Here is a 13094-nt window from a genome sequence, read left to right on the forward strand (position 1 = left end):
TTCCATTCCATATCTGTAAAGGAAAAATAGATCTAAGTCACTTTTCTGACTGTAACCACATTTTAAGTTGCAGATGCTTAAATTTTGATACTTTCTCTTTTTTCCCCACAAATCCTATCTCTATCTCTGCCTGCTTCTTTAGAGATAGCTATTCAAATTCATTAAGTATGTAGCTCATGAAGGTACTAATCTGTGTTAGCTAATGTGATAAATATCTCATTTCTGCAGATGCAAAAGTGCACCTACAATAGTAGGTGGGGTAACGCAACTAAAACCCTGCCTAGTGACTTTCAGGCTGATCACAGGAGAGACACTTGCCCAAGAGGCAAAACCCATCACCACCAGTTAAGGGAAGTAGTTCTACAGAGTATCTTTAAGGCAGAAGTGGGAGGCCACTGCCTAGAGGTATGTGGCATGTTATGGCATGGTGGTTTTGCCTGGGCCAAGGTTTTGTGTGGTTTTTTTTTTTTTTTTTTTGGGGGGGGGGGGGGCTATAGGGGTGGCTTCTTTAAACAAAGAGCTGTCAGAAGTTCCCCTGTAGCTGACAGAGCTAAAGCCAGTCAATTCTAAGCTGGATCCTGCGCCTGACCCAGACCTGGCCAATTATTGATGTAGGTAACACCTCTGTGAATAACATATTTGAGAAGAAGAAGTTGTTGCACAGTTGCAAAACTGCAGCAGCAACAGGGAGGGAGAATGTGAAAACATCTCTGCAGACACCAAGGTCAGTGGAGAAGGAGGAGGATGCTAAGGCCCTGGAAGAAAGACTCCCCTGTGACCTGTGATGAGGACCATGGTGAGGCAGCTGTGCCCCTGCAGTCTATGAAGGCCACAGGGAGGCAGCGATCCACTCGCAGCCTGTGGAGGACCCCACAATGGAGCAGGTGGATGTTGAAGGACGCTGTGACTCCGTGGGAATCTCACCCTGGAGCAAGTTTCTGGCAGGACCTGGGAGTCTGTGGGGAGAGAGGAGCCCATGCCACAGCAGGTTTGCTGTCAAGACTTGTGATGCTGTGAGGGACTCAGGCTGGAGCAGTCAGCACCTGAAGGACTGTTCTCCCTGTGTGTGATCCACGTTGGGGCAGGGTGTGAGGAGCTTTCCCAATGGGAGGCCCCATGCCAGAGCAGTTCATGAGGAGCTGCAGCCCATGGGAAGGACCCACATTGGAGAAGTTCATGAGGGACTGTCTCCTGTGGGATGGACCCCACAGTGTAGCAGTGGGAAGTGTGAAGAGGCCTCCCACTGAGAAGAAGCAGCAGCAAAGTCCATCTGTAATGAACTGACTGCAACACCCATCCCCTGCACTGCTTGGGGGGGGGAAGGAGAATCCTAGGAAGAGGGAGTGGTGGAGGGGAGGTGTTTTAAGATTTGGTTTTATCTCATTTCCCTGTTCTGAGGGTTCGTTAATAAATCAAACCTTTTTCTCTCTGAGTCTGTTTTGCCCATGATGCTAATTGCTGAGTGATGTTCCTGTCCTTATCTTGACTCACAAATCTCTCATTCTATTTCTCTCTCCCCTGTCCAGTTTAGGAGGGGAAATGATATTGTGACTTGGTTGGCCCCTGGCACCCAGGCAGCACTAAACCACCACATATGGGTTGCAAGAGAAAAGTGTTGGAGGACTGCACAGGACTGTAGGATGTGGAGCGGAGGAACTAGCTGGTAAGTAGGCAAAGTAGCCCAGGAACTTGGGGGTGTCAAAGGGTAAGACCATGCTAGCACCACGAGAGTCCTCTCTGGCTGCTGGGGAGTTGGCTGAGAGAACAGTTTGCGTGTGTACATGAAGCATGTGGAGACTAAAGGACCCAGGGGATAATTCCTTGGACAGGCTGCTTGTCCAAATCCAGGTATTGGAGAGATCCATATTGCATATATGTCTGCATTTTTCCCACAAACAAGCCTTCATCCCAATCAGCCAGAGAACAGGCTAAAGTCACAAATGCCATTCATGTTCACAGACATCTGCCTGTGTTAGTCTGTGTGACCAGACAGGTATGTTTATTTGTATACATGCATTGTACACATGCATCTGCATGTGTGGCTGCTGGGAATACACCTCCAGTCTTCCCACAGGTTGGAGCTGAGGCAGCCTTGTTTCCACAGGGCTGCCAGATTCAGCAACTCCTACGAACCTCTATTGGATATTGCAACAGCTGTTGTTTTACAGAAAACACTGAAGAGTTCTGGATTAACTTTGATCTAAAAGTACTATACATACAGAAGTGCAACAGCAATGACCTTTGTTTTGTTCATTCATGCTGAAGTGTCTTTTTTTTATTCCTTTTCAAATGCCTGCCTTTCTGCCATGTCTGTAGTTAGATTTTAGTTTGTAAAGACAACTGGCAACTTGCTTTATTAGAACTACAGAATGTCTTTGTCTATGGTGGTAGAGTTCATCTAAGTTCAGAGGTACCTTCTGCCAGACAGGTCAGAAATACTGCTGTCACCTCTAGGGCCTGTCTCTCTGCAGCAGGGTGGTAGTGTTGCCCTGGCACTGAATGTGGAAAGAAAGCTGTTGAACTCAACTGTGTACAGTCCATGCAGATCCCACTTATTTTATTACTTGTATTAACCTAAGCTCATTTTCATTTTATGTGAGTATTTTGATTCAGGTATAAGACGGTTTTTATTATTATATAATATGTTTTATTACTCTTCTTCCACCTTACACCCCTAAAGGTCCCAGCGGCCTCCATCTCTACCGTTTGACTGTTTGCAGTGTTTCAAAGTAACCATCGGGTGCCTGTCCTCTTTAGCATCTAATTACACTTTGTAAGGGCTTGATTACTAAAATGCATTAAACAATAATTAGATAAGGATAATTTATATCCAAACAATAAAGTTGAAAAGAACAATATAACTGGTAATTGGCCTTGACCAAGGTAAATAATGCCCTCTTTTTTATTTACATTTGGTTTTCCCCATAAACTGCCTACTGGGTTGTACAGAAGTAAGAGGCTAGCAAAAATCTGAATCCTCATCCATCAGTATTAATCTCACACTTTACTGAGGCCCCATCCATTTATCTTTCCGACACAAATTAGAAATTCAGGAGTTTTAACAAATGAGCCTGCAAATGTAAACTTATTAGGCCATATATTTTTACTACACACTGTGCAGTGCCCTCCACAAAGCTGTCCCTTCAGAGAGTGTTTTCCTATTTTGTGTTATTGATGGCAGCTAACTAATCACATTTTTAATGTTGTCTTTGGGGAGGGCTGTTTGAGTGAATGTGCAAACTAAACTACCCAGAATAAATCTACCTTATTAAATGCTTGAAATTATGTGTCTTTTACGATAAAGAAACTCTCGAGCATTGTTACATTTGCTAACCTTCTTTTTGCAGAAATCAAAAGACTGGGATTAATTAAAATAATACATCAAAACGGGAGTCTGTACAGAATGTGTCTGTGCGTGAAAGGCCAAGAAGAATTGGTTAATTGGTCTCTTCATCCCTGCTCTCTTTCCCTCTATTGAAATACCTTTAAAAATTGCTTTTAAACTCACCTTTTTTAGCTAAATGTTGTAATTATCTACGCTCTCGGAGAATTTACCAGTGAATGGATCAAAATGCAAACCTTGAGACACAGCCTTCCTCTCACACTTGTCACAAGAGTTTGTCAAATCTTCTGCATCACGGGGAGACTCTCTGAACAAAGCATTTCAGATTTTAAAAATATCAGGTTATTGTACTGTTAACTAACTCCCAAAACTTCTGTTAACTATGTATGTAGTTTTCTATCTGGTAGGTTTTTTTTAAGGCATAGCTATTGATATATTTCTTTAAATTTATGTAATTTTAGAGAAGACTGAGAGAAGAATGGACTGATCTCAAGGCCACAAGCTTATCTACAAAATCATGTTTAAATGCTTTTAATATGCACAGATAAACATCTTTGACCAATGATGTCCATGCTGTTTTTTCTCTCTTTGTTCTTAGCATTTAACGAAATGATGTAATTACTTCAAGGATCTTTATTACTTTGCTAAAAGGTGGGTTAAATCATTTTAACCAATGATCAGTAGAAATGCTAATTGCCCTTTTATTGCTCCCTTTCCAGCAGCAAATACAAACATGGGTGGTATCTCGATTCGTGTCTTCGGAAATCGGGCATATTATCTGTTCCTAAGATCCGAGCAGTGAAGCTGGTTTGATTGGGACCTTTAAGATTGTTCAATGTAGTTCATTTCACTAGGGACTCCTACAGAAAAGGCAGAGAACAGGTTTTGGATTTCAGATTGGTAGGAAGTGAAACCTGAGGGCTAATTTTATTTTGTTTAAAAAAAAAAAAAAAAGGAAATACACTTCCTTATATAAAGGAAGGATGACAGTTTTCCAAAGCAAGGCAGAGGATGAAGTTCAGTTTCCTTTACGTGCATTAACAGCGCAGATGTTTGCTTCTGCCCTAGTCACCATTCAAAACGTTTCCATTAGTAGCAGCCATTTATAGCAGTAGCTCCATAAAAATGAAAATCAAGGACAGTAGTTCTTGATATCAGTCCAAAGGAAAAGGAGCTTTAGCACTGGACAAGAGTAAGCCTTGTGAAAGGGACACAAATTCTGGTTTGATTTTCTCTGTTCTTGCTAAAATACTCGTTAGTGCAATGGGCTAGTTAGTCCACATTTTTCTTCTCTTGGACTTCAGATTCTACAGTACTAGGTAATTAATAAATGACTCATTAATTTGTATCAACTGTATTTTTACATTAAATAAATGAATTTGCAGCTGTTGTCTCAAGAAATCTGCTTATTAGATGTAATCACGTTTATTGGAAATTCCTTGAAATTCCGTTTCAATTTTTAATCATTAATATGTACCAGCTGAGAATCCTGTAGATGCCACTATTGCAGTAACATTATCTACTGGAATTTCAGAGCAATGAATATTCTGCCATTTCAATACAACATATATCCTATAAATAGCACTCTAATGCATATGAAATTACAAATACTGTTATGCTGTTGAAACCCTATGGCTTGTGCTATAGAGGAGGTCAGGCGAGATGATCATAATGGTCCCATTTGGCCTTACGATCTATGAATTTCCAAGAGTTATAGGTATAGCTTAAGTGCACCCTCAGCATGAGTTGCCTTATTATTTAGCAGAAAGGGGGAAAAAGTAACCTTGTTCACGCTTATACTGTAATGCAGTAGGTCAACACACATTTTACCCATAGGGTAAGTTTTCTTTTTTATATAAAAAGAACAGCCAATTTAACATACGTGGTGTCTTTGCATATACCCACAGACCATGGAGATGTATATGTGTAACCTGCTAATCTTTTCTCTGTGTGTTTGTTCTTTTGCGTTTAGCTATAGTCAAGAGCCAAGCTCATGGGAAGGGGGTCAGCTTTGTATAATAAAATATATAGGGAGAGATGGAGCAGTTCTCTCTCTTACATGCTGATGAAGTTACTTGCAATCTCAAGCAAAACAAAAAAGCAAGTTAATGTAAGTTTGTTTATTCTAACATCCAACCTAAGAGACTGAGCTGAGGAGAAACCTTTATTTACCGAAGCAGACCTGGGAAAATGAGAAAATCCCCATGAATTACATGAAGGTACTTACAGAAGTAGGGGAGACTGGTTTTAATCAAACATCAATAGATATCTAGTTGAAGGATAAATGGAAAGTGTACATTTTATTAGAGCTCTGGGAATACGGCAAAACATTTTCCATCAGTACTTGTTCAAAATTTTAAACACATTTCTTGCCCTCGCTCTGTTGTGTTTCTCTGACTTGCCTGGCAAAACATTTTATGGAGAAAGATATTAAAGGCTATAGAACTTGAAGAAATTTTGCAATGTAGTTTCTGATGCTATAAATCTGGCATTTATATCAAGAATCCAGTCTGGAGAACTGTATGTTCAGGTCTATTTAGAATCTAATTCTCATTTTCAAAACCTGACTTTAAGTCCTGCTATCACCAGTATTTTGACTGCAAAACTTACCTTGAGAGTCTGTATTTTTTTCTTGTGGCTGTTATAGTTATCTTCTTCCATTCCCCTTTCTTGCACTACTTCAGAAGAAATCATGGAATCATAGAATCTAATAATACACATAACTAAGTTCAGAGAGAGCTAGAAAAGGTAAAACAAGGGGTAAGGATTTTTTGTTAATGAATGAAAAAAACCCAGGATTTAACAATAAAATATCCATGCTGCAATAAGTTACATTAGAAAGAAAGCAAGAAATTAATGTCCTGTTAGTATTACTGTTAAAATTTGAGAAAAAGCAGAGGATAGAATCTTACCTGTAAGACTTATATAGAGCACAAACCTAAATATTTAATTCGGTTCTACCAGTCTTAACATATCTATGAGACTTCCAGATCAAATCATTACCTGGTAAGAAGCAGTAGCAGTTTACCAAATAGGTATCGACCCCACTGTTTAAGAACAGAGTAACTAAGGATTTTTTATTGTTCTCTTTATATAACGACTTTGAAAATGATATATTCTTGAGTAGATAAATCTTCTTCTCCCTCTTTGATCACAGAGAGGGATACAGACATGCTTGGAAGAGACTGCCTATTAGCATGTCAGGCCCGTAGCATCAAACTGAGGAGCAACAGAAATACAAGAAATGAGTGCTCTCATTTCAGGACATGGGACATTTCAGCTATTGGAGTGTATTTTGCAAGTAGGAGAAGCTGAGAGGGAATATTAGATTCACCATGGAACATATAAAGACCTTCATAACATTCTAAAAGATAACATAACATAATCTAAAATAACATAACATAATCTAAAACATGTAGTAACGTTCTGGAAATCTACAAGCCACCCTTTTGGTCCTGACCAAGAGCTGCTACTTTGCTGATTTTCAGAATCAAACCTGTTGGCAATGTAGCTGCAATTTGTCAAGTACAGAACGAAGATTTTTGTTAGAGAACTCATTTCTTGGATTTCTGTTGCTCCTCAGTTTGATGCTGTGGGCCTGGCATGCTCATGGGGTAGTCTCTTCCAGGCGTGTCTGTATCCTTCTTTTCCAAATACTTTATTTTGCAAATGTCATTTCTGTATGAAATGGCAGGAAAAGAGTGTCAACCTTGAAAAGCTGTTCATGAAGAACAAGATAAAGTAGCATAATGTGAAAAAGGAAACTGATAGTATTCTAAGAGTCACAAAAAAGAAAAATACAGTGAGTATAGAGCACAGCACAAGTCAAACAGTAGAATTCCACCATAAAAAAGAGGGAAAGAGCAAAAATTAATGCAGGAGTAAAGGACAGTGATCTCCACTACACTGAGGTGTGAATGTTAATATCTTAAATTGCTGCAGTTAAATACATCAGACTTTGTCAAAGCTCTGTAACAGTTCAGCCCTTTCAGCCTCGTAAAACGAAGGCTGTGGCGACATGACAGCTGCTCATGAACTTATCAAGGAAGTAAACACCATGAAGGGAGAAAAGCTATTTAAAATGAAGGACATAGTTAGCCTGGATGTAAGTCATTTTAGGCTACAAATTATTTTTACCTCAGCAGGGAAACACATGAAAATCCAGTTTTATGACACATCTTGATCAGTTTCTGAAAGGGATTATGCCATATTATGGACTCCACTTGACATCGTGAAGGTCACTTCAGGGACTGTCCTCCCTTCACCAACAGAAAAGAAATAATAAAAAGGATCTTAAGCAAAATGTTTTCAATTCTTTAACAATATTTCAGTCATACCTGCTGAGAAATTCTTTTGTTAATTAGAAAACTGGTTTTTAAAATATATATTTAAAAATTGCTAGAAAAGTATCAATCATTTCTATACATTTAAGTACCAGTTTTTCTTAGCAGGTTATTTTTAGAAGCTTTCAATGGTCTTCAAAGATTTGTGTCCCCCGTGCCCAAGTTTTCTTCCACCTTCTCAAATGATGATAGTTATGGGCATTCAGAGTATAACCAATGCGATACCAAAGGGATGGATAATTTGGATATGCAGATGAATTTTGTTGCATTTTTGTATAGCTAATCATTTGGCTGTACCTTCTCTCCCTTCACAGGAAACCCACGTAACATTCAACTGTTTTAATTGGTGCCCTTTAGGAACCATTACAAGAAGTAATGTGTAAATTATACAGATGAGAGAAGGTGATCTGAAATAGATGCATGACAGCAGTTGTAAGTACATTTAGAAAGTTAATTCAAAACCCAGAATTTGAAAAAAAAAAATCTGAACAGCTTGAATGATTTTTCATCCACAAGCATTCAATGCCAGTTCAAAAACGGATCTTAATTTCCAATGAATGTAGCTCCTGTGTAATAGGCTGCCATGAAGTACCCTGAAATAAGAATGTGGTTTTATTTACTATTCCTTTTCAAGAAGAAAATCTTAGTCTTCATTTTGAAAAAATATGTGTTCCTTCTATACGTAATCAAAAGCAAAGACATTTTCAGGGTTTACAGGAGGAAAAGATAAAATGGCAAAATGCAAAGGCATATACCAGTAATAGACTGCAAAATCAATTTAAGAAGTGCAACTGCAGTTGTCTTTCCCAGGTTTTTAATTATGTGTTTGTTTGCCATGGTGGCCTAATTTAGTCAAGTAGATGAGCCAACATTAAAAGCTGGTAGGAGAGGTAAGTAATCCCCAGGGTGGGCTGCTTGTGTAGAGAGTTTAAAAGCTACATGTACAGAAGCAGAAGCCAAGGCAAATTTGAGAAGGGGGTCCACATGATAAACAGTGAAAAGCCAGCAAATCAAATTTTTCACAATTAGTTGAACAACAACTGTGACAGGTTCAGCGCTTAGCATTTTCATTTGTGTGCTCAAATTTGGTTATCCGTCCTCTTTTATGCAAATGTGATGTGACAGGAGAAGCTGGGAGCACTCAAGCAGGCCGATCACTCACAACAGGAGCTAGGTCTGTACAGCTGAGAGGCCTGGATTAAATGGACTGAGTGTTGATGGATAAATGACATAAGCCAGGCTGAAAGCCTCATGAAGTGATTTAGAACTTCCACAAGATGATGCCCAGAACATAAATTTTGCTTTACCCTCAAATGTGAAAATAGAGGGAAGAAAAACATCAGTTTCTGCTGGTAAATAACCACGCTTATCGTATCACTAAATCCAACATGCATGTTGCCTACTAGAATACAAAAGTTGAGAAAATTACCTCTAATAATTGCCTATGAGCCATCAAATAGCTATATGACTCACTGTGGTAGTTTTGTGCCTGCATGGGAGACTGGGAAAACCAATCAGACAATTAAAGCATTCATTCCATTTTTGACAGATGGAAGCGTGGCTGATGAAATATATACATATAATAATATAATATATATTATAATTATTATAATATATATGTAATTATATATAGTAATTGTACATATTATAATAATATAATATATATAATATATACAGACACAGCAAATATTTTCACAATGTATCTGAAAGTAATTTGGTAACAAAAATTAACTAGTCATTCTATCCTGCTGCAGAAGGTATAATAATGAAGGTGATGTATTGTGCTAGAAAGTATACATAGAAAGCCCCACACAAAGGGCTAAAGGACAAATTATTTGTGTATAGCCCCCCCCTTTGTCAGGTCATGGGAAACTGCAATTCTACGGGTAAGCTTGCTAGAGAAGTATCACAGCATGCCCCTTGGATTACACCTTTGCATTATTACTTGGTTGATTTTAAGATGACTGATAATACCTAGTGGACAGTGCAAGAGACTTCTAATATTTAATAATGATAGGGAAGTTTTAATATAATGGCCTATGCATATTTCAACTTCTTCTAATTCTGTATCACAAGACCATAATGTATTTCACACTTGCCATTAAAGCCAATAGTTACGATGGACTATACATTTTTGACTGCTAATGTTTGCAAAACTACTAGGATTTTGTTTTAAATATCCTTTCTTGCTTTTAACTAGTGACATGTACTGACTTCTTGAAAAGCAGTGTTGCCAATTGTCACTGTCTTTCCAAAGAACAGATCTTCCTCAAGGTTGCTCTGTCTGCCAGTGGAACAAGATCCCATCCCCTGCTGCTGCTGGACAAAGCTTGGCATTTAAAGACACTGTGTACCTCAGATAACATCTGAATTAGTAAAACAAACAGGTACAGTACATACCATAGGCACTGGAACTTTATTGTCAGTACTGTTAAATTGTTAGGTCCTAGCACCTCAGAGACCTGGGTCAGGTATACCAGAGACCATTCCCAGCAGAGAATGTGGATGTGGTTGCCCTGTTTCGAAGCCTAATAGTGTGTATAAGAGTTGTTCCATGCCAGTTGGCCTCAGCATCAGAAAACAGTCCCAGCCATGTTTAATTTACTAGTATTGATGTAGACTAAGAGGCTGAATACCAACATTCAGACAGGGAACAAGGCACTGAAATAACCCATGTCTCCAGTGAGTTCTGCTAAAAGCAAAAGCTACAAAGACATGCTGAAATGCGATAGTGCTGGATAGGCAGCAAACTAAACCACAGTCTGACTGCATGACATCAAGGTATTTGGAAGCTACCACAGTCTACCACCTTGCAAAATCTTCAGGCAAAGTGCTACAGGCAGTAGCTGGTGTTGCAGGAACACCAATGGGGTGCAAATGTGTCCACTTCTGAAGGTTCAATTGACACAAGTTCCAGTTAATATAATCATAAGAGTTTAGACTTGTACCTTCTATCTTATTCTGAAGCCAGGATGACCAAAGACAATCCCCTACTCCTGTGTCACAACAATGGCTCATCTGAAGCTATGATCTTCCCGTTAAGTTGCTCATATAACTGCTTCCTAACTTGATCATTTAGGCAACAGTGTTAAACAGTTTAAATAACAAGAATGATTCATTTATGTGATTTAAGTTAACATAACTTCAACAAACAGGTTTGAACACACTAACGCTCCCTGTAAAAGTAGTCTTTCAAAACAGTAAGTAACTGATGGCACAACATACTCCATGGGGATTCATAACAAGGAACACTGAATTCTGTGATCTCTAAGCCATCCAGAAGGAATCACTAAGTTATAATTGTTAGGTATCTTAGATGCTACTTTGAAGTTCTGGATAGAATCCTCTGTGAAAATACAAAGCAGAAAACCATTATTTCCTTTATCTATTCTGTGGATTTCGCAGTATTTCCCAAATCTTTTACAGCAAATATTTTATCTTCTGCAAGAAACAAGGATGATGGCGGGTGAATTGCAGGAAAGGAAACGTACCAAAACCAATTGTTTGGCCAAGAACTTGAAACCTCAGCTTCCATTTGCATTAGTACCTCCTTCTAGCAATTTCATATTGGTAGTTTATTTCACCAACACTCAAACTTCAACAAAATCAGCTTTTACAACAAAGTCAGTCTAACCTGATTACAAGTCCTATATCATATGGTACATCCCTGTACTTACTCCGCTTTCTTCCCACCTTGCTTGTTTCCCTGACTGGCTATAAGGTCTCTAAATGAAGTCAGAATTGTCTAAACTCCTTTCCAATGGTTTAGCTTGTCTACATAGATACATTAGAGGCAATGATCTCTTCCTGCTGCAGCCTAGCCTCAGGGCTGGTTTATCCATCTGGCAAACCTCCCAGGCAGGGAAAGTGCAAGGGCTGTGGACCTGCCGCACAGAAGCGATGTGGAGGAAGAAGCATCTCCTACGTAACGTGCTGCTACTGAGTTAGCACTGGACTGACACTCAAGTCACATAGCCTTTGACATAAAACTATTATACTCACAGTAAGATAAGCAAAGATCCAAAAGGTCTGGCAAAATTCTTCCAAACCTTCTCACTTCTTTGAAAGTGATCCTTGACTCATCTGAGATTCCTTGCACCTCCTGCCTGCCCTCTCCTCTTCCCAATAGCACAACTGAGGGATAGGCCAAAATGAGCTAGAGCAAAGTCCCTGTTTATAAGGCTACGAAGACTACCTTTTACTGACTTCCACATGGGTACAGAGGGTCAGCTCAAACGAAGGGCCATGCAGCTTTCAATTTAGCAGGTCACTGTTGAACCACAGCATGTCTTGTGTTTCTGAGTGATGTGCAAGTGTGATGCTTCTGTTCAACTGTTCTTCTGATCTTCTGTGGAAATGCTTTAGCTTCCTCATCCTGCTCACTGAATGCTCCTGTAAATCAGGAAAAGAAAAACCAAGAGGTGAAGCCAAATGCATGTAACTGGGAATAGCACATCGGTGCCCGAGTTTCCAATCCAAGTAACTCACTCAGGTTGAACCAGACCTGTGGGATGAAGAGCTCTACTGATCCCACCTCCTCACTCCTTCCTCAGCATCCCCAACCACTAAGATCTTTTCAGCCACCTGGTGAAGCAGATTAGAAAGGTAATTCAGTTGGAGTACATTATTTTTAAAAGCACAGCCCAGCTCTTCAATTACCACATTATCACACAACTACTTGCTGTGTCAAGCACAAAAAATGGGCAAGAGTGACCAGCCAAAGGTCTTCAATGCTGCTGTGAAACAAAACCATTTCAGAGAACATTTTGCACAACTTAGTCCTGGCCATCAAAGAGTTACCACTGCTTTATCTAGAAAATGAGTCCTTGAAAAACTCTAAAAGTTCAGTAGGGGGTAGAAATTTTAAAGATAGCTCAGTATTTGTTAATTCAGGGTGACTCTAGAGAGTAATTCATAAGCTTCTAAATTAATATTTTTAAGGAGGTCATAAAATATGAACTTTACTAACTGCTACAGCCAATCAAGCTGCCATCAGCCCTGCCTTAGACTACTAAAACACTAGCAATTACCTTCTCAAATTACGTTAAAAGTTTAACAAAAGCTTATCTACAGATAGTATCGTAGCATGATATATTGCCATCTTAAACACTGCAGTTCAGAGAGTTACTCATTAATCTTTTTATTATTTCAGATTCCAGTTTCTTTTACATACTCCCCTAATACATAGCTACTTCTTCAGTGTTTTCCTGGCAAGCTGTCTTCAAAAAATTCAACATATAGCAAATTTGGAGAAAAGGGCCAGTACAAGAACAAACATATCAGTATTTTCAAAGAAGTATTACAGTAAATGATGGAAAAGACAGCACTTAAAATTCATTTGAAAGGATATTTAAGAGACAGTTCACCACAGAAACAGGAAAAAATGAATATACTTTAAATTATTTCAA

The 13094-nt window shown here is 39.0% G+C and overlaps 1 long non-coding RNA gene across 1 annotated transcript; it reads right to left on the minus strand.

Annotated features, from left to right (window-relative positions):
* Positions 1–6617: 6617 nt before the first annotated feature.
* Positions 6618–12369, minus strand: LOC133629655 (uncharacterized). Its single transcript, XR_009821106.1, has 3 exons — positions 11882–12369; positions 7481–7602; positions 6618–7021 (listed from the first exon to the last, which is right to left on the minus strand). It is a non-coding gene; the product is annotated as an uncharacterized LOC133629655 (long non-coding RNA).
* Positions 12370–13094: the final 725 nt, after the last annotated feature.

The sequence above is a fragment of the Colius striatus genome, chromosome 1, assembly GCF_028858725.1.
Source record: "Colius striatus isolate bColStr4 chromosome 1, bColStr4.1.hap1, whole genome shotgun sequence".
Classification (NCBI taxonomy): Eukaryota; Metazoa; Chordata; class Aves; order Coliiformes; family Coliidae; genus Colius; species Colius striatus.